The following is a 22,092-nucleotide window of genomic DNA, read 5'->3' as shown; positions in this document are numbered from 1 at the left end:
GAGGTTTCTGGAAATACGGCATTTATTTTGTTTATGCTTGGATAGGCATATCTCTGACTACGTGTGGTTTTGTTGGGTTTTTTGATGTTCTTTTCAGGTGGTGTGTTTCATTAGGAAACGACAATTATGAGTAGGCTTCAGGTGATGGCTGGTTTCCAGCAGCTTGTGCTTGGCTGCTTCCTTAGCAACTGCATTACATGTGACCAGAGCGTGCTGTTGTACTCTAAGTGTTCTTTCCCAAGAAAAAAATTAGCAGGCTAATCGGGGACTGGGGGTACGGCGTCAATGGGGCCGTAGGCATTTGTAGGTATTTGTAGGCATTTGTGCCCGGCGGGGCGGCAGGCCCGGGTCCCTCAGCCAGGAGCAGCCCGTCAGTCCTGCAGCGGCCATCTCGGGTGTGGCTTGGTCCTCCAGGGAGCCCGTCAGTCCTCCAGGTTTCATCTTTATGGTGTCTCGGTCCTCCGGTACATGCGCAGAAGCAACTACTGGCATTCGGAGGAGCGCTTACGCAGGTTCCGGGCCAGCATCTGGGTGCTGTGCGGCTTCTTGCGGCGCTACTGCGCATGAGCAGCACTCCCGGCGGGAAGCAGGAGAAATTATGAATGAAGAGCGATGCGGGGCCGCCCTCTGCGCGGGTGCGGAGATGTTGAGCGGAGAGGTGAGGCTGTCTGTGGCTCGGCAGCACTGGAGTAATTTCGTCCTTCGTCGCCGCCTCCGTTCGTGTCCCCGTCCCCCGTGCGGGTCTCCCCTCCCACCTCTGCGTTCCTCTCTTTGTTCCCCGACCCCCGGGACCATTCCGCGTGTCCCTGCCCCTTGTCCCCAGCCTTGCCGCTGCTTTACTCTTATTTTTAACTTTTTTTTTTTTTTTTTTTTTTTTTTTTTTTTCCTTGCTTTCCCGTCTCTAGTCGTGCCTCCCGGTGAAAAGGCGGTACTGCAGCGGGGCGCTCGTTGCGGGGAGTTGCGGGTCTGGTGCGGGAGCAGCCCCGTCCTGTGCCGGCTTCTGCTCGACGGTGCCTCCGGGGCGAGGAACTTCCTGCGCGGGGCTCTGGGGAGGGGAGGAGGGGGTTCTGTAATTCTGTGTTTGCACTGCACGTAGGTCGAGGTCTGATGCTGTGGGTTGCAGTGCTCGATCAACACCTTAAAGAATATCACGGTATCCAAAGAGGATGAGTACCGAGAAGCACCTGGGGAGTTATTTATCTTTGTTCATCAGACTTGCTAAACTTCTCATGATCTTTATCATGGTGAGAAAGAAACCACCGGGTAGCCTTGCCTTAAGACATTGAGTAACATTTGAGTAAAGCACGCGTTTTTGGTAAGAGCACAACTTGCAGAAACATGCAGAAGCAACTATTAAATTGTTGAAATGAATTGTTTTTACTGGTTTTCCTTTGCTAAAATAATGGCTTTTGCTAAAATAATTGCTATAAGAACGTAGTTGCTTTTATATTTAAAACCCATAATTTCTGCTTAAGGAGGTTTGCTTGAGACTGTAAAGAAGAATACAGCTGTATGGCACAGGCACAGAAAAGAAACTAATGTCTTTTCCCTCTAAATCCTCAGCCATAGCCTCTGCTCTTGCTGCAGCTGATTTGATGCAGTTTTAACTTGGAAATCACAGGCACATCTTGCTTGAGTTTTACTAACATTATGCAGCTTGGTATCAGGTAAAGCGGGGTGCCCCGTTTTCCTGCAGAGGATGAGAGGTTGAGGAGTTTCCCAGCTCTGCTGGCTGTGCAGCAGCAGCCACTGCTCGGGCTGGGTGCTCAGCTGAGGCAGCAGCCCCAGGAGAGGGACCTCAGAGGAGGTACTTTGATGTGAAATTATTTACAGTCAGTTTTTCCGTGAAAGTTTAAGAAATGTACACATGAGACATAAAAACGTCACCGACTTCAATGAGATAACTTTTAAAAATAACAGAGTTGTACAGTCACACATAAATAAATGTGTTCTCTTAGATCATAGAATATGAAATAATATCACTCGGCCTTAAACCACAGCTTGTTCAAGGAGGATACATGAGTTTTAAACTGGGATAATTGTTCACTGCACTGGATGATTGCTGCTTTGGCCTTTCCATGTCCCAGTGAAAGGTGTTTGCTCTCCCTGCTGCTCACCCGTGGCCGTTCTGTCCCCCCTGTCCTGATGTCCCCTCAGGTCCCCGTGGCTCCCATGGGTGTTCTCGTGGACCAACCACAGTGCTCCTGCTCATGGCGCTCAGTACAAAATGGCTGCTGAGAGAGGCTGAGGCTCTGCTGCTGCTGCTCCTGGGTTCCTCCCCACACAGGAACATCACTGCCCAGGACAGGTCGCCTGCTGCCTGCCCAGGTAGGAGCTGCTTGGCTGCTCTGACCCTGGTGTGAGCTGTCCCTGAGAGCCTGGGCTTGGGATGCCTCAGCTACTCTCCTACCCTGTCTTGTCCTGTCCATTCCTGTCCTTTCCTGTTTATTCCTTTCCTTTCCAGTCCTGCCCATTCCAGTCCTGCCCATTCCAGTCCTGCCCATTCCAGTCCTGCCCATTCCAGTCCTGCCCATTCCAGTCTTGCCCATTCCTTCCCTGTCCTGCCCATTCCTTCCCTGTCCTGCCCATTCCTTCCCTGTCCATTCCATTCCATTCCATTCCTTTCCATTCCATTCCTGCCCATTCCTGCCCATTCCAGTCGGTCCATTCCTTCCCTGTCCATTCCATTCCGGACCATTCCTGTGTATTCCTGTCAATTCCATTTCTGTCCATTCTGTTCCTTCCCTGTCCATGCCTGCCCTGTCCATGCCTGCCCTGTCCATGCCTGCCCTGTCCATTTCTTGCCGTATCCATTCCTGCCCTGTCCGTTCCATTCTTTTCCTGTCCGTTCCATTCCATTCCTGTCCATTCCATTCGATCCCATTCCTTTCCTGTCCTGTCCATTCCTGACCTCTCCATTCCTACCCTGTCCATTCTGGCCCCTTCCTGTGTATTCCTTTCAATTCCATTCCTGTCCATTCTGTTCCTTTCCTGTCCATTCTGTTCCTTTCCTGTCCATTCTGTTCCATTCCTGTCCATTCTGTTCCATTCCTGTCCATTCTGTTCCTTTCCTGTCCATTCTGTTCCTGCCCTGTCCATTCCTGCCCTGTCCATTCCTGCCCTGTCCATTCCTGCCCTGTCCATTCCTGCCCTGTCCATTCCTGCCCATTCCATACTTTCCTGCCCATTCCATACTTTCCTGCCCATTCCATACTTTCCTGCCCATTCCATACTTTCCTGCCCATTCCATACTTCCCTGTCCACTCCTTCCCTGTCCACTCCTTCCCTGTCCACTCCTTCCCTGTCCATTCCTTCCCTGTCCATTCCTTCCCTGTCCATTCCTGTCCTGTCCATACCATTTTTGCCCTGTCCATTCCTCTCCTTTCCATTTTTGCCCTGTCCGTTCCTGCCCTGTCCGTTCCTGCCCATTCCATACTTCCCTGTCCACTCCTTCCCTGTCCACTCCTTCCCTGTCCACTCCTTCCCTGTCCACTCCTTCCCTGTCCATTCCTGTCCTGTCCATACCATTTTTGCCCTGTCCATTCCTCTCCTTTCCATTTTTGCCCTGTCCGTTCCTCTCCTCTCCTCTCCTCTCCTCTCCTCTCCTCTCCTCTCCTCTCCTCTCCTCTCCTCTCCTCTCCTCTCCTCTCCTCTCCTCTCCTCTCCTCTCCTCTCCTCTCCTCTCCTCTCCTCTCCTCTCCTCTCCTCTCCTCTCCTCTCCTCTCCTCTCCTCTCCTCTCCTCTCCTCTCCTCTCCTCTCCTCTCCTCTCCTCTCCTCTCCTCTCCTCTCCTCTCCTCTCCTCTCCTCTCCTCTCCTCTCCTCTCCTCTCCTCTCCTTTCCTCTCCTCTCCTCTCCTCTCCTCTCCTCTCCTCTCCTCTCCTCTCCTCTCCTCTCCTCTCCTCTCCTCTCCTCTCCTCTCCTCTCCTCTCCTCTCCTCTCCTCTCCTCTCCTCTCCTCTCCTCTCCTCTCCTCTCCTCTCCTCTCCTCTCCTCTCCTCTCCTCTCCTCTCCTCTCCTCTCCTCTCCTCTCCTCTCCTCTCCTCTCCTCTCCTCTCCTCTCCTCTCCTCTCCTCTCCTCTCCTCTCCTCTCCTCTCCTCTCCTCTCCTCTCCTCTCCTCTCCTCTCCTCTCCTCTCCTCTCCTCTCCTCTCCTCTCCTCTCCTCTCCTCTCCTCTCCTCTCCTCTCCTCTCCTCTCCTCTCCTCTCCTCTCCTCTCCATTCCTGCCCTGTCCAGCTCTGGTCACGGAACAGTGCCTGTGGTCTGACATCTGAGGCTGCCTGAGTCTCTGCTCGAGTCTGAGAAGCCCTTGCAATAATTTCTCACTAAGTATTGTCAAATATCACACTCCTCTCCAATTAAATAAAAGTGCCTTTCAAGTTCTGAAAATTCTTTCAACTTTTTGACTTCTGAAAGTGGAGAGGAACTTGTGTGGTGTTTCTTCAGGTACCCCTTTAAAGTACTGAGAAAGACTGGGAAAGTCTGTACATAAGAAATACATTCTGTGGCAAGTGGTGTTTGGTTTTCTGTTTGGTTGTTGTTTTGTTTCCTTTTTTGTTTTTGTTCTTGTTGTTGTTGTTTGGTTGGTTTTTTGGGTTTTTTTTGTCTCAGCCACAAGTTTGTGGCTTTTTAGCATCAGTGTTACGACACGAGTTAGACCACTGAGGTATCCAGTGCTGATTTTTTGAGGCTCCAGGTTTGAGAGATCAGCCAGTATCTGGTAAATGGTTCTGATGGGCTAAAAACTTGTATGTTTTGCAGTAGGAATTTTTCCTTCCGCAGCTTGCAGCTCTTGTTTCAGACGCTTTTGCAAGCATAAGAGCACAATACGTGCCATGTGATCAATTTTCATCAGGTTGTGGCTAAACTCCAGGGCTGGTAAAAATCGGTCAGTGCTTCTATGACTCCGTGTATCTTGTCCCAGTCCCTTATAATGGTGCATTTCAGGAGAGTAAGCAAGCTGGTAGCTGAGGTGCCTGTCATTTTTTTTCCGGTTCGTGGCTCATGATGCAGTATGTCGCTTTAAAAAAGCAGCATTAATTGGGAGACTGTCTCCCGACAATCTTTGATGTCACATTTGTACTGTTGTATCTTCTTAAGGAAGGCTTGGCTTTAAATTGTAAAGGGCCTTTTCACAGGAGGGGTCTGCATTTTGTGTCAGTGAGACTGACTAAATGAGAAAGGGGAAATTAGTAATGAATTTGAGGTGCCCTCAGTAAAAATGCAGAGTTCAAAATTGTCTCTGCAGTCGTGTGATGAAATTCCCTTAAATAAACACCCCTCCACCCCCCCTCTACCCTTCTCTCCCTCCCTCCCCAGCCCCCATAGTTTTCCTAGGGTGCAAATTCGGCTGGTGTAGCTGTGGTTGCAGGAGGGGGGGGTTAATTTCCATATGAGTAGGTGACCTTTTGAATGTCAAAGGCGCTGATAGCCCGGCTCTGCCTGTTGAACGCCCAAACGTTTTACCTGAATGGATTCTATTGGGATGAATTGTCTTCCTTTGTGCTCTTCAGACAGCCACTTGGGAGTCGATTGACAATGTGGAGACTGGTTTGGGGGGGAGGTGTACGCAGCTGTCTGCAACTCTGCCAGCTGAAAAGCTGTGTGAAGTGCTTGACACTGCATCTACCTGGAAAGAACCAGCAATGATGATATTTTTTATGTGCCTGTTTTGTTGTTGTTTTGGGTTTTTCTTTCCCCACAAATAAATGAAATTGCTATTTTTTTTCATTGTCTAGGAAGCAGAACCTCAAAGAGAATGCACCCTTGAGATTCTAAACCTGATAATGAAAATGTCCTATCAGTGTATGCCCAAGCTGTGCTAAAATATATCAAATGTATCTTTAAGGACGTTTCTATATTCTATGTATCTCCATGTTGCTTCATTCTGGAAAGAGGAAACATTATTCTGTAAAGTATCATCTATGAAGGCAAGAGGGCTGTGTAATGCATTAGGAAACTGAAATGTTAATAAATTTATATTTATACACAAGCAGATGCTTATGAAGACTGGTTATTGTGTTGCAGACATTAGCAGCAAGTTTCTCTAGCTCATTATATGGTTGACTACCTAAGCAACTGTGTTGTTTAAAAAATGGTGTTATCAAGTAATTCAAATGAAGAATCTATTAATCTGATGCAAAAAGAGAAGACTTGATTTAATTGAAAAATTATAAAAGCACATCTGTCTGAACAGATGTCTCCACTTTTTCGAGAAAGTTTTTTAAATGCAGCACTAACAGCCATAGTATTTCGGTTGCTGCAAAGGGGTTTCATTGTGTTTCAGGACGCAGAAAGCAGCTTATTGATGGAAGCCTTTATCGTGGTGGCTGTGAAGATCCTGGAAGCAGAGCAATGGAACCGGCAATATTTCCATTTTCAGTAACTGATTTAAGTTCTAAGCACCCAAGCGCCACGATTTTATTGATTTTATAATAACGCGCGGTTGCGGTGTGGATTTCAGGAGCGCGACTGCCACCCTGCGGCCGCTCGGCAGAACTGCAGGGTCCGTGGCGCTAAGGAGGGCTCGGGCGCTGATTGGCTGGGATAAAGGGTGGGCGGTGACGTGCTCCGCAGGCGCGGGAGGCGGTGCCCGGGTCGGGCACAGGCGCGAGTGGCCGGTGTGTTGATGGACAGGAACGTCCTCCAGTGGCACGGAGAGGAAGGCGGGGTAAACGGCGGGCTCGAACGCGATTGGCTGACACGGGTATAAAGGGCATGAGGTCTCGCTGCCTTAGACAAGCGCGGGAAGTGTGAGGTACGTGACCTGAGGTGATGGGGTAAGTGTTGAACGCGCGGGGGGGAGGGGGCGGCGGCGGCGGGGCCTGGGCCTGGGGCCTGAGGGGACCCGGGGGAAGGGGGGGGGGGGTCGTTGGGTCTGATGACCCAAATTCGGTTTCGGTACCCTGTTTGCTATCGGCCTGTCCGCACTCGGAGCCGTTATGTTTGCAATAATATCCATTGCTGCGCTGTGCGGCGGCAGGATTACCTCAGTAAGTGGTTTCGGGAATTCCAGTCCTACTTTTATACCGAAAACGGTGAGAGGGAACTTGAAAAATTCCTCGCTTAAACAATGCCTAGAATTTCCAGTGCGCGGGGTGCAGTTTCTATGCGTTGCGTGCAGGCTCGCGGATTTTTCCGCGCGATCCCGGATGGGTGCGGATGTGGGGGGGGAGGGCGGGGGCGGTGCGCAGCTTCTCTGCCCTCGCTCACGGCATCGCGGGCGGCCGCGCGGATGCGATGGTCCGATTTAAAAGTTCTGCTTGTTTTTTATTATTTCGGTGTTCTCAGAGACTTGTTTATATTTTGACGAATCTCATCTGGTCTGTACTATGTGGTTTCCCGAAAAATCTTTTTTTCTTCAAAAAGTTTAGTGAATGCAATTAAAAACCACCCGTTTTAAAGGCTGGTTTTGGGAGGAAAAAAAAAAAAAGCAAGCTAAGGGGTTTTAATTGGCGGCGCGGACCGAGTGGACGGAGCCCCCCCGGGCGTCAAGGCTCGGTAACGGCGGCTGAGGCCGTGAGGTAAAAATGGTGCGGCCGCCATTTTAGCGAACTGAGAGGGGCGGAAGCGTGGATTGAAAGGGCGGGGAAAGGATCGGGGGGGGGGGGGGCGGTTCTTGGGGTGCTGCAAGGCTTCAGCTTTAATTGTCTGTTATCCTCTGTGACAGGAAACTAACAACTTTGTTTGCAGAAGATTGCGTTGCTTTTTAAAAATTCTAAAAATTTCATTTAACTTAAAATGGAATTTTCAATGTGTAACTTATAAAATTATATTTTAACGTAAATATTTAAAAATATGCATTTATGAGGTTTAGTTTTTAGATATTTGGAGTATGTTAATATATAAAAATAATATTTTGATATGTCATAATATTCTACTTCATAGTAACATTACTATTAAACATTTATAATTATTATAAGAAATATTAATACTAATATTTTTTTTAAATTAAATACATAAATCTATAAATACTATGTTATTAATAGTAAATATGTGTAATTTTTACATACTAAATAAATATATGAATATATAATAAAATAAATATAAATACTTGTTATACACTATATATAAAAATGCATAATACAAAATATATAAAATATAAATCAATAAAAATGTATATAAGTATGCAATATATAAATAATAATAATTAATGTTATTTTCATAATTTTATTTCCAATATATATAATGTAAAAAACAAAATATCAATATTGATAATGTTGATTAACATTTACATAAGTTATATTATAATTATGTATTTAATAATTTATATATTATATCATGTAAGGTAAATAAGTCTATTGCATGTTACATATTATAATATATTTTATATGTGTTATAAATATATATTATATTATATGATGTATATATATTTTTGTAATATATATACTATATAATATGTACCATATATAAATTTGTGATAATATTTATTAATGTTTATTACGTTTAATATGTTTAAATAAACATTTACTATTTTTTATTTCTTAGATTTTTCTTTTTTAATTACTTTATATTTCTAGATTTTTTATTTTTTAAATGTTATTTTTATTTCTAATACTAAGATGTTACTCAAATACAATAAATTTTACTTATACTTTTTAACTAATTAAACGTTTAGCTTAATTTTTTTAAAGTTTGTCATAAATTTCTACTTTTGGTTTTATTTTTTATCCCAAGTTTTTTTCATGTCATTTTTATTTTAAAATGATTTAATTGTATCTTAAAAAGGAAGCTTTTTAAATATAAAAGTATTTTTTTCCATTTAGATGATTTGATTTTAATAATCAATAATTTTTTTAAATTATCAGTGATTATTCAAAATAAATTTAACACTTAAATTTTAATCTTTAGATTTTAACAATTTAGCCTAACTTTAATGGTTTATTGTAATTTCTCATTTTTGAAATGTTCATTTCTACTTAAATTAATTTTTTGTAATCTATAAATTTTTAAATTTTATTTTGTTCTAAATTTAAAACATAGCTAATTTGTATAAATTTAGTTTTTAATATTTTCAAGTTACCTTATTTTAAATTAAAATTTATTTTGTATATCAATATATTTTCAATTAATACGTATTTTTACTGTTGCGATTAATTCAAAATTCATTTTAAATTAATAAGTTTCCTTAAATTTCAGATAAATTTAATAATATTTGACTTAAAAGTTAAAATTTCCAATTAAAAAAAATATTTTAAAAATATTTATTAACATATATTAATTTTTAACTTTTCCTTCTTTTATTTTAAAAATTTTAACTCCCGAATTTTATTTTCTATTAAAGGTTTTTATCATGTAATTTTTATTTTCTAAGGTTTAAACGGTATCTTTACATAAAATTTTTTATTTTAAAATTGTATTCATTTTATTTTCCTTTAGGTATTTAAATTTAAAAATAAAACTAAATGTGATTCTGATTTTTAACACTTATGTAATTAATCATTAATAAAATTATATATGATGAATACTCTATATTAATGTATATGTTTAAATAATAACATGTCATTACAATAAAATAATTAATTGAAGTAAATATTAATTTAAACATTAATTTTAATTAACATTATTAATTTTATATTTTTTTAAATTTTGTTAAATTTATTTTAAAAATTTCAATTTTTTATTTTAGGTTTTTAGGAACAGCTCTTTCCTAGTTTTATGTTCATGCTCAGACTCACACTCTTCTTTTCTCCCCTAGGTTCAGGATACCAGTAGCTCTGCATCCAAGCTCCCAGGTTGCTGTTCAGTTCTAGGGAGATTCTGGTGAGTGGGATGGTGAGGCCACGTCTGGAATATTGTCTCCAGTTCTGGGCACCTCAGTTCCAGTAGGAGCAGGAACTTCATTAGAAAACCTGGTGTCTCCTGGTGGTGCTCATAAAGCATGTGGGGATGAAATAAAAATAAATAGAAAAAAAAAAAGGTGTTTCTCGAAGTTTAATTTTAACCTCTTCTTCTGTGGGAATGTGCATTTCTTCGCTCTTCAGCCATGTTGTGTTTCTTAATTCAAGGTACTGTAATTTTCAGTTTAGCACATACATTTTCCTTAAAAAAATAACGACAATGTAAACAATGCCTTGGCTTCTGTAAAACTAGTTCTGTGTTAGCTTCTATCAGGTGTCAGTATAACTACTAAAATATTATTAGCAGGCATTTTATATTAACCCGTGCAACAATTAATATTTTATTGCAGCCTCAATCAAGGACATGTATAATAGGCAGTTGTTAATGTATTGAAAATGATTCAAATAACTACAATAAGTCGAAAAACTACACTGTGGTGTATCACCCACCTTTTAAAAGGGGAGTTCTAAAAAAAGACTTTAAATAGTCTTATGCCAAAAAAACACAAGTTTCTCTTGCAGATCACGCGGATCAGTCCTACCTAAAGCGCTCTCTCCCTCTCCTCCAGACATCCTCTGCGGATCCATCCACTGGTGCCAGGGAAGAGACAGATGATGCCATAAAACATTAGATAAAGCCCCCGGGCTGTGCACTCTGCCATTTTCAAGCCCAGCTCTGCATTAGCTCACACCTGGGGTCCGCCCACTGCACACGCAAATCTGTCTTGGCAGGAGTTGTTGTTGTTGTTGTTGTTGTAGTTGTAGTTGTTGTTGTGTTGTGGTGGTGTGTGTCTTTGGCGAGGACAGGGCGAGTTTGTCAGCAGGCAGCTTAGGAGAGTCTCCTGTGGAGACAGAGGAAGTGTTGGTGGCCGAGGCCGTTGTTGCAGGAGCCTTGAGGTAGATGTTTGCTGCAGCCCTTGTGCAGGAGGAGCAGGTGGCTCCGTGAAGGCTTTGTGTGTGAGCTTGCGTTAGGGGAGAACAGGGAAGCGTTGTGGTGTTGGAGGCTGAGCACACGGATGGTTTCTTGGCAGGCAGCTGTCGGTGCAGGGCAGAGGCTGCAGCTCGATTTGCCTGGGTGGTGTGGTGCAAAAGGTGTGAAGAGCGGATAAGGGGCGGGCTTTTAGGAGGGCACTCTTTGCTAGGGATCAATCACAGACACGTTCCCTGGCCCTTACGGGGTGTCCAGCAGCAGGGGCTGGTAAGTGGGGAGGAGCAGGGGCTCCTGCCTGGGCTTTTGGGCTTCTTGGGGGCCGAAAGGTTTGGGGGAGGGCGGCGGGGTGGGGTGTGGGAGCAGGGGGTTGCAGAGATGGCTCAGAGGGGTGTCCTTGTGTCCCGGGCCCCCCAGAAGGAAGCAGCCGAGGGCAGAGACAAAAGGGTCCAGCCTGGGCAAGAGCCTGGTGTAAGGTTTGGGCTCTGAGGAGGGGAGGGGGGAGGGAGAGGAGGAAGGGGAAAGGGGGCTTGTTGTTGGTGTGGGGTGTTGTGGCAAGTGCCAGGGCCCAGGGGGACAGCAAAGGGACAGTGCCCGTCAGCTCAGCTGCTGGGAATGGGCAGAGTTGGGGTACAGAGGGGAGTGCAGGGAAGAAGAAGGCAAGGTGGGGCCATTGGGAGGTTTCAGCCTTGGGACTCTGCCACGGGCTGGCACTAGAGGGCTGGTGTAAAGCTCAGCTCTGTGCGTGTGTCTCTCTGGACAGCTGACGAAGGAAAAAGCCTGGGAGCAGAAGACGGCGGGGAGGAGAAGATGAGGACGTCGGGGGAGCTGCCAGCGGAGGCTGAAGAAGGAGAAGAATGGTGAGGGACCCCTGGCTCAAGAGTGACAAGGAAAGAAGAGAGGGTGGCCACGCAGCTGGGAGGGAAGAGGGAGGCAGTAAGAGCTTGAAGAAGTCAAAAGGGAAAAAGAAAAAGAAGAGGATGGCGGTGGACCCTCCCTCCAGTTCAAGAGGGCTGAAGAAAGATGCAGGTGGTTTTGCAGCTGGCCTGGTTTTCCCCTGGGAATTTTGCCCAGGGACCCAGACCCAGCCGAGGCTTCATCAGCGCCTGGTAGTGAGCTGGGGGCAGGGCTCCTTTCCACTCTGTGCTCAGTGGTCTCATGCTCCTCTTCTTCTTTTGTTTCTCCCCTAGGCTCAGGACACCAGGTGTCCTGCACCCGTGCTCCCAGGCTCCTGTTGACCGCTGGGGGAGGTTCTGGTGAGTTGCAAAAGCCTCTGAGCTGAGGAGGGAGAAGCCTTTGCTTTTGGAAGAGTGCCTGAAAGAAAACACGATAAAGCTCTGGGTGCCCCTTTGACAAATACTTGCTGTATTTTCCCCCTCTGTGCCCAGGCTCGGGCAGGGGTGAGAAAGAAGTGTCAATCATGTGGGGCTTCCTGGGGGGGGGGGGGGGGGGAGGGGGCCTGCAGGCTTGGGGTCTCGCTGCTTGGGACAGGGGTGTTGAGCTGGTTAATCCTACCTAAAGCGCTCGCTCTCTCGCTCTCTCTCTCCTCCAGACATCCTCTGCGGATCCATCCACTGGTGCCAGGGAAGAGACAGATGATGCCATAAAACATTAGATAAAGCCCCCGGGCTGTGCACTCTGCCATTTTCAAGCCCAGCTCTGCATTAGCTCACACCTGGGGTCCGCCCACCGCACACGCAAATCTGTCTTGGCAGGAGTTGTTGTAGTTGTAGTTGTAGTTGTAGTTGTAGTTGTAGTTGTAGTTGTAGTTGTAGTTGTAGTTGTAGTTGTAGTTGTAGTTGTAGTTGTAGTTGTAGTTGTAGTTGTAGTTGTAGTTGTAGTTGTAGTTGTAGTTGTAGTTGTAGTTGTAGTTGTAGTTGTAGTTGTAGTTGTAGTTGTAGTTGTAGTTGTTGTAGTTGTTGTAGTTGTTGTAGTTGTTGTAGTTGTGGTGGTGGTGGTGGTGGTGGTGGTGGTGGTGGTGGTGGTGGTGGTGGTGTTTGTGAGCAGGCAGCGTAGGAGAGTCTCCTGTGGAGACAGAGGAAGTGTTGGTGGCCGAGGCCGTTGTTGCAGGAGCCTTGAGGTAGATGTTTGCTGCAGCCCTTGTGCAGGAGGAGCAGGTGGCTCCGTGAAGGCTTTGTGTGTGAGCTTGCGTTAGGGGAGAACAGGGAAGCGTTGTGGTGTTGGAGGCTGAAAACACTGATAGTTTGTTCTGATGGTTTGCTTGGATGTTTTTTTCCCATGGTTTGTTTGCATGGATTGTTTGGATAGTTTGTTGGCAGGTGATTGTTGGTGAAAGTAGTCACGTGCAGGGCAGAGGCTGCAGCTCAATTTGCCTGGGTGGTGTGGGGCAAATGGGTGTAAAGAGCAGATGAGTGGGCTTCTGCAGAGTGCTTCTGTTAAATAAAACCCCTTTTTGCTAAGTCAGTGTCAATACAGATGTTTAAAATAAAACTTGTAAGATGTTTTAATTTTTCTCTGGTCTTTTTTTAAACTTTTTAAAAAGTCTACTTCTCTTTTTGTATTAAGATTCCGCAGTACCTAATTGAAAGGACTAGTACTGGCAGAAAGGGCTGCAAAAAAAGATTTTAAAATGGGCTTTAAATGGGTCTCAGGGTGTATGGATTTCGTGTGCTAAACCCGGAATGCCAGTCTGTGCCAGCAGTGCCAGCTGCAGTGCTGCTTTTCAGCCACAGGGTAGCAGCACTCAGCACTCCTCAGCCTTCTGCTGTCCCTCTGCTTTACACTGGAGCTGCCAATTTTACCTTGAGAATTTTTTTATCAGGTGCTCCTGATTAGAGACAAAGGCCTGGATATGTTTTGTGTGGTCATGATAGCTCATCCCATAGCATGAGCATTGAGAGGAGCTGTCTGGTAAGAAATGAAGATTTTAGAGAGGGCTTTGCTATGTATTGGAGCTGGGAGGTTCAGTTCTGTCCCGGAGTTGGGTTATTGCAGCTGGAGCTCACAGTGTGGCCTCGAGGTTGCTTGCACGACATGCACGTGCCTATCCATCCAGTTATCTCCCAGGATGATGAGGCCTCCCCTTTATGATGGGGTCTGTCCTCTACCTGGGAGTCTCCATTCACCATCAATCAGTTCTCATCAGGATAATTCTTCAGCAGTCCGGTTGTTCCACCTTAAATCTCAGTTGATGCATCCTCCCACTGTACGTGGTTATTTTGAGTCTACAAACTGACATTATTATTCTAAGTGAACGAGTAAAAGTCTAACTAACTTAAAATGAAATTGTAGCTGAATTCCTATGATTTAAATTGCAGCCTCAGGTCCAATCACTCCAACTGTTAATACTATGTCAACACCCTTACGACAAGCAGTTTTCAGTTTTCCCAAATCTTAAACAATTATGCCTCTAATTCCACTGTGTCCCCAGAAGCAGCTGACAGAACCAGCTGTATGCCCTCCTGCCCTTTTATTCCTGGCAGCTTTTGGCACTGCCCCTTCTCCAGATGGTGGTGGGATGGTTGGTGGGTGGTGCCTGGGGTACATAAACCCCCCCCATCTGCCCAGGGCTCTCAGTCTGTTTTGGTGCTGTGCTGGGGTCAGAACTCTGCTGTTCTTGCAGTTGGTGGCAGCTGTGGAGCTCACTGGGTCAGTAGTTTTGGGAGCTCATGGACAGAGAGGCATCAGGTTTCTGCAAGAGCCTCTGAGTCAGCAGTCTGTGCAGTCAAAAGGGCGTTTCTTGCCTGCATCTTTTTCTCCTGTTGGTAGCTTTGTGTGGGATATTTTGGGGTTATATAGTGTTTAAATATTCTGTATTTTAATATTCTGTTTATTACTCCTTGTGCCGGTTAGGAATAGGAATAGGTTGAGACTTGCATCCTCCTGGAAGCCAAGTAGAAGGATGGGTGCCAGAGAGGGCTTGTGGGATGGAGGGGACAAGGTTGGGAATTAGAGATTTATAAAAACATGTGTTTCTAGGGACTTTGGGATTGAAATAGACATGCCAGGGGAGGTATGACACTCCATTGGATTTGCACCTTTCTGATTTGGGCCATCCATGGTGCAGGTGACCTTAGATTCAGCCTCAAGAAATCCATATTATTCTGCTCTTTTCCCCATCTCACTGCAGGAAATTTCTGATGTGCTTTAGCGAACATTTTCAGGTTCTCTGTGGCCTGAGTCTTTTGATAGCCCCAGGGGTCAAACTGCAGCTGTTGGCAGGGGGAGTGGGGAGGGATAGGGGGTGGGCTTAGGGTTAGGGTGTGATGTGCTCAGATGGGTTGCAGGTGAGGCTGCTCCTTCATCCCAGGGGAGTACAGTGAAGGAGAGGAGGGGTTTTTCCAGGGGCTTGTGAGAAAGAGGTGGGGCAGGACAGTTGCATAGAAGCCTCCACGTGGGTTTAAGGGCCGACTCTGTGTGTGGAGTGAATCAGTGGCTTCTGGATGAGTTGTCTGCAAACTCTTCATGTTCCAGGTTCTAAAACTGAAGATGGATACAACCTAAGATACTACAAAGAGCAGGTGAGTGGTTTACTTTAATAATATCCAGAGTTTAATGTGTTCTTGAAGAGTTGATGATAGTGTTAGGGCAAAATTATAGGAATCCAGACAATATTTACTTGTATGGAAAAGCCACATGTAAATCTTTTCAATTTGGGACCTGAAATCTGAAAAAACCAGAGCGGCCCAGGGATCGAATGTTTGTGGTTTTACATACTAAAGGAAAATGGTAGGCAGATTGTTGGAGGTGCTGTGGACAGGGTTCCATGTGAGGGTAAGGGCCAGCAGAAGGTTTCAGTGGTCACTCTTTGGATTTTTTTCTAGGCCTGTTTATATGGAATTTTGGAGCCACATTGATCAGTAGTGGGAAAGACCCCGAGGGGTGGAATATTCGAGGTTTTTGGTACTAAAGGAAAGATGAAGTTATATTGTTGGTGGTGCTGTGGGAAAGGTTCCATCTCAGGGTTAGGGCCAGCAAAAGTTTTCAGTGGTCACACTATGGATTTTTTTTCTGGGCCCATTTATTATGAATTTTGGAGCCATATTTAGATACAGTGGGTCTGCCATTGCAGGGTTGAATATTTGCTATTTTTGGTACTAAAACAAAGTTGTAGCCAGATTGTTGGTGCTGCTGTGGGTAGGGTTCCATCTCAGCGTTAGGGCCAGCAAAAGTTTTCAGTGGTCACTATTTCCATTTTTTTTCTAAGCGCATTTATATGAAATTTTTCAGCTGTATTGATGAGCAGTCGCAGAGCCCCTGAGGGGTTGAATATTTGAGGTTTTAATTACTAAAGTAAAGCTGTAGCCACATTGTTGGGTGGTGCTGTAGGTAGGGTTCCGTGTGAGGGCTAGGGCCAGCAAAAGTTTTCAGTGGTCACACTATGGATTTTTTTTTGCGCCTATTTATTATGAATTTTCGAGCCATTTGGATACAGTGGGTGTGCTGTTGAGGGGTCAAATATTTGCTATTTTTGGTACTAAAACAAAGTTGTAGCCAGATTGTTGGTGGTGCTTTGGGTAGGGTTTCATGTGAGGGTTAGGGCCAGCAAAAGTTTTCAGTGGTCACTATTTCCATTTGTTTGCCAGGCCAGTTCATATGGAATTTTGGAGTCACACTGGTCAGCAGTGGGAGGCCCTCTGAGGGATGAAATATTTGAGGGTTTTGGTACTAAAGCAAAGTTGTAGCCAGATTATTGGTGGTGCTGTGGGTAGGGTTCCATATGGGGATAAAGGCCAGCAATTGTTGAACATGGTCACTCTTTGTGGTTTTTTTTTTCCAGGCCCATTTATATGGAATTTTGGAGCCATATTGAGATAGAGTTGGATGGATGCTTAGGGATGAAATATTTGAGGGGTTTCAAAGCTAGAGCAGGGGAGAGGGCTGAGTGGGAACCATCAAGGCAGCATGTTTATTTTTCTGCATTCAGCTAGTGTGTGCCAGGCTGGGCAGCTCCCTCCTCTCTCTGTGTTCTTTTGTGTAGCTTGTGTAGTCCATCATCTTCTACATCTCAGACCCAGGTCCCAGTATTTTTTTTGCAGTCAATAATTGCAGCACACACCTCGTGCCCTTAGGGTCCTGAACAGCTTTGCTCATCATCACAGCACCAATCAGGTGCTGCTTCTCTTGCACTGGAACTTGAAAGCACAGCTGAGTCCTGTGACTCACAAACACCACTCCTGAGCCATACCTTTTCCTGGGCATTCCTTCCTGCTTCCTTGTGTTCTTAGGTCTTAGCAAGGCTTCTTGCACATCCATCCATCTCTTGTTTTCTTGTCTCAGTTTATGATGTTTGATTCTTTCTCTGGGGCTGCCATAGGGCATCCTTGCTATTGAAACTGGAAGTGGAGTGACTGTGGGAATAATGGGACCAATGTGTTTGGTCAAGTCATATCACTTCCAATTGTAAACCTATTAAAGATTTGGCAAGCTGACAACTGCTTGACCTAAGTGACTTGTGATTTGACTAACCATGAGCAGCTGGAGGGATAAGGCCTCAGGCTGCAGTTTTAATTAATCTTTAGGTGAACTCCTGTGAGGAGGAACCTCAGTGAGACTTCTACTCTGCCTGCTATAATAATATTACTAGATGTAGACAGTGAGAGAACTACTCAAAATTATCCTCTACAGTAGTAAGGTTGGGGAAACACAAACTGTTGGGGAAATCAAACTGAGGAAGAATTATCCTCCAGCAAAGCAACTGGAAGAGAAAAAAAAATTGGCCAGAAAATGAGGAGACTGATGGTGAATGGTGACTCTCAGAGAGAAGAGGAAAGAATGGGAAGACCATATTCGTCATGGAAGATAACTAGATGAAGAGTAATATGAACAAGTGCACAGTCATATTGTGAGGCATTAAAAGGAACAGGTAAAATAATAGTGGTTTTTTTCTGTCCAGAGGCACCCAGCTGAAGCTGCAAGATGATTCTGTGACTAAACCACGGGGCTGAACTTTTCTTTCTAGTCAGAGACTAAGATTGGATCCATCTGTAGCTTGACTCCTCCCTGCTGAAGAGCTTAAAAAACAAAGAAGTCCATTCACAAACCTCACAAGGTGTCAAGAGGACCTTTCCTGACTCTTCTTCAACATTCACCTCTATCTCATGTCACCATACATCTCTTTCCCCAGTAGCATCTGAAGTCTGGGAGTTATTTTTCTTGTGGAGACGTTTTTTTCTCACATTTTCATCACATCCTCTGTGTGTGTGGTTGAGCTGGAGCTGCTCTCTCTGGGGGGTGTAGCAATGGTGGGGTTGGGGGAAGAATAGCAATGGGGTTGATGTTGATCTGCTGTCTCCAACTGCTGAGGCACAGACAGTGCAGTGCATTTCAAGGCAAATAGCAGCTCTCAGCAGGGGAGAGTTGTCTTTTCCTCAGTGTTACCGAGAGGGGGTGGCTGGAGTCATCTGGGAGAGGCTACCACAGGGATGGCTGAGCAGGATGGGTGGCCAGGTTGGTAAGGCTTTGACACATGGGGCCTCATTATAAGTTTTTTTGTTTTGTTTTTTTAATTGTAGGTAGTTGGGATCTAGATGGTATTTCTAAAGGGAACCCTCTGTAACTGTTCAGCTATTGCTCAGCCTCCAGCTGACTGCAGGGTATTGATGTTTCAATGCAGAGGGAGGAGCCACACATCAGAGAGCAATGGAGGAGAGGAGCAGAGCGGGTGGGTGCGTGTTGAAGAGGAGCCTGTGGTGAGTGAGGACTGGTGTGCTGGAACAGCAATTGTTTGTCAGGAGTTGTTGTCAGGGAGTGCCAAGCATCCCTTCTGTGTGCTTCCCAGGTGGCACGCAAGGCTCAACCTGTAACCAGCAGAGGCCAGACGGGCAAAGGGGAGAGCAGCAGAGGGGAGACGTTTTGGGCAGGCTTCTGGCTTCGGCAGTGTCTCAGTGTGGGTTGTTTGCTGTCATTTTTGCAGACGAGGTGACCGCCTTGGAGTGGCGAAGCAGGATGCCAACAGCAGCCCGAGAAGGTGAGACACTCTTAAGACGCCGACCCGGTTGTGTTGACACCCAAAGTCACCTGTGGCAGCTCACTGAAGTGTTTGGTTTTGCAGATACTGTGCAGGCCCTTGTTGAAAGTGGATGAGCATCTGAGGTAAGCTGGGATGTTAGTGAGGAGGGTCACTGGGCAGGGGGCTTCTCAGAAGCACAGCAGTAAGTTTGTGTCTTTCAGTACCTTAGGTGCCACAAGCAAGGAGGGGTGCAGCATCCAATTCTGGACTGAGTAGCTGAACAGAACACTGCAGTGCTTTTGGGGAGGAGGGGAGCAGTGTTAAAGAGGTTGGTGGATTGCACACTGCCAGCACTGATTGTGGATTGGTTGGTTTGATTTTAAACGTTTCTTTCTTTTTTTTTTTTCTTTTCAGATGTTTGAGAGGCCTGGTAACTGCAAAAGCATCCCAGTTAGAGCAAGTAGTGGTTTCATTGAAGAAGGCTGCAGACCCCTGGCCAATTGAAAGCTAAGCTGAGGGCCTGGGAGGGGATGAGGCTGCAAATTGAGAGGGGTTTTACATTTAGTGTAGGGGTGAGGGCTATCAGGGTGCAGTCCCCTTTGGGTGGGTAAAGAGAGCGGAAGAATCTTCAGCACAATGCGAGCGTGTACTCGGCAGGGCAGCTCCAGCCTGTGTCTGTGCTGTGCCCGCTGTTGGTGTTGTACAGCTGGGGCTCGAGAGCTGGGATTTGTACTTGTAACTGTAGTTAGAGGCTATACACAACAAGACCACCTCAGGTCTCACCAAACTACCTGGCAGCATCCAGGTGACTTGATTTCCATGGTTGGTTTGGGTTCTTTTCAGGTGCATGAGCTGTGTGCCAGAGGGCAGAGCAGAGAGCTGGGTAAAGGTGGGTGTGGGAGGATGGGGATGACTGTGGGTGGTTCTGACTCACACTTCTCTGACTTTATTTTCTAGGTGTGAAGTGAGACACTGGCACGGGGGAGGACGCCGGCAAGGTGAAGGGTACCTTGAGTGCAGAAGCAGCAGTTTTGGGGTGTTGCATTCTGTGGAGGGGTGATCTGTGCAATGCATCAGTTACCTGGGGTGGCTTCTGTGGGGAACAGTCATTCTGTACTGGACATGGGTGGGAATATAGTTATCAAAGATGAGGAAAAGGCTGAGGTATTTAACACCTTCTTTACCTCAGTTTTCAACAGAAAGACAGGTCATCATGAGGACAGATGGCTTCTGGAGCTTAAAGAAGGTGATAAGAATCTAAACAGCCCCCCTGTAATATTGAAGGACACAGTCAGTGACCTGTTGAGCTGCTTGGATCCCCACAAGTCTATGGGACCGGATGGGATCCACCCAAGGGTGATGAGGGAGCTGGCAGAAGAGCTCGCCAAGCCTCTCTCTATCATCTACCAACAGTCCTGGCTCACTGGGGACATCCCAGATGACTGGAAGTTGGCGAATGTCACGCCAATCCACAAAAAGGGCCGGAAGGAGGACCCAGGAAACTACAGGCCTGTCAGCCTGACCTCAGTGCCTGGCAGGGTTATGGAACAGATCATCCTCGGTGCAATCACACAGCACCTACAGGATGGGCAAGGGATCAGACCCAGCCAGCACGGGTTTAGAAAGGGAAGGTCCTGCCTGACCAACCTGATCTCCTTTTATGATCAGGTGACCCACCTGGTGGATGAGGGAAAGGCTGTGGATGTGGTCTACCTGGACTTCAGCAAGGCCTTTGACACTGTCCCCCACAGCATTCTCCTGAAAAAGCTGTCAGTCCTCAGCTTTGACAGGACAACCCTGTGCTGGGTTAAGAACTGGCTGGAAGGCCGGGCCCAGAGAGTGGTGGTAAATGGGGCTGCATCAAAATGGCGGCCGGTCACTAGTGGTGTCCCCCAGGGATCAGTGTTGGGCCCAGTGCTGTTTAATATCTTTATTGATGACTTAGATGAAGGGATTGAGTCCATCATCAGCAAATTTGCAGACGACACCAAGCTGGGAGGAAGAGTGGACCAGCCGGAAGGCAGGAGGGCTCTGCAGAGCGACCTGGACAGACTGGAGAGCTGGGCTGATTCCAATGGGATAAGGTTCAACATTCCAAGTGCCGGGTCCTGTACTTTGGTCACAACAACCCCATGCAGTGCTACAGGCTGGGCACAGAGTGGCTGGAGAGCAGCCAGGCAGAAAGGGACCTGGGAGTCTGGATTGACAGGAAGCTGAACATGAGCCAGCAGTGTGCCCAGGTGGCCAAGAAGGCCAATGGCGTCCTGGCCTGTATCAGAAACAGCGTCGCCAGCAGGTCCAAGGAAGTGATTCTGCCCCTGTACTCAGCGCTGGTGAGGCCACACCTCGAGTACTGTGTCCAGTTCTGGGCCCCTCAGTTTAGGAAGGATATCGAGGTCCTGGAGCAGGTCCAAAGGAGGGGAACCCGGCTGGTGAAGGGACTCGAGCACAGGCCCTATGAAGAGAGGCTGAGAGAGCTGGGACTGTTCAGCCTGAAGAAGAGGAGGCTCAGGGGAGACCTCATCGCTCTTTACAGTTCCCTGAAAGAAGGTTGTAGCGAGGTGGGAGTTGGTCTCTTTTCCCAGCTGACTTTCAACAAGACAAGAGGACAGTCTTAAGTTGTGCCAGGGGATATTTAGGTTAGATATTAGAAAGAATTTCTTTACGGAGAGGGTGATCAGGCAATGGAATGGGCTGCCCGGTGAGGTGGTAGATTCTCCGTCCCTGGAGACATTTAAAAAGAGTCTGGATGTGGCACTCAGTGCCATGGTCTAGCAACCGTACCGGTGGGTCAAGGGTTGGACTTGATGATCTCTGAGGTCCCTTCCAACCCGGCTAATTCTATGATTCTATGAACTGGCTCACAGGGTCGAACCTTCAGCTCCGTGTACAGGTCCGTGCACCCTCCCTCCCCGCCTCTCCCCCCCGGCGCTTTCTGTGCTGCGGGTGAGCGCAAGGCTGCGGGACGCGGTGGTCGGTGACACCGCAAAGGTGGGCGGAGGTGTGCACCAAAGACAGCGCGTGTGCTCTGCGCTGTGGACACAGCTGGGGACCGCAGCGGTCCCTGTCTTTGTGTGTGCACTCACACACACATTGGAGCCGAGCTCTTTTTTTTTTTTTTCATTCCGGCCCTTGCGGCCGTTCCCGGGTGCAGAGCGCGAGGCTGCGGCTGCGGGCACAGGGCCTCTGCGCGGCTGCGGTGCCGCTTTGGGCGCTGGGAAATCGTCACTTCCGGGTTTTTTATGTCCGTGGTTTTCCCCCCACCCTGGTTCGCCCCCCCCCCATGGTTCCCCCCCCCCCCCCCCGTGGTTCCCCCCCGCTCCCCCGTGGTTCCCCCCCCCCCCCCGTCCATGGTTTCGCCCCCCCCCACCTGGCTCCCCCCCCCCCCCGTGCTTCCCCCCCCCCCGTGCTTCCCC

General features: G+C 46.9%; 2 long non-coding RNA genes across 3 annotated transcripts; both read left to right on the top strand.

Moving 5' to 3' along the window:
- Positions 1-326: 326 nt before the first annotated feature.
- LOC139798027 (uncharacterized) lies at positions 327-1,535 on the top strand. Its single transcript, XR_011726666.1, has 2 exons — positions 327-658; positions 926-1,535. It is a non-coding gene; the product is annotated as an uncharacterized lncRNA (long non-coding RNA).
- An 8,063-nt stretch (positions 1,536-9,598) lies between these two features.
- LOC139798020 (uncharacterized) lies at positions 9,599-12,525 on the top strand. 2 transcript variants are annotated; one of them, XR_011726653.1, is made up of 4 exons: positions 10,983-11,034; positions 11,528-11,624; positions 11,955-12,020; positions 12,317-12,525. It is a non-coding gene; the product is annotated as an uncharacterized lncRNA (long non-coding RNA). The 2 variants fall into 2 exon arrangements; XR_011726654.1 differs by lacking the exons at positions 10,983-11,034; positions 11,528-11,624 and adding an exon at positions 9,599-9,759.
- The last annotated feature ends 9,567 nt before the right edge of the window (positions 12,526-22,092 follow it).

This window comes from Heliangelus exortis, chromosome 7 (genome assembly GCF_036169615.1).
Source record: "Heliangelus exortis chromosome 7, bHelExo1.hap1, whole genome shotgun sequence".
Classification (NCBI taxonomy): Eukaryota; Metazoa; Chordata; class Aves; order Apodiformes; family Trochilidae; genus Heliangelus; species Heliangelus exortis.
Note: the sequence above shows the minus strand (reverse complement) of the source record. Positions and strands in the feature narration are given on the sequence as shown.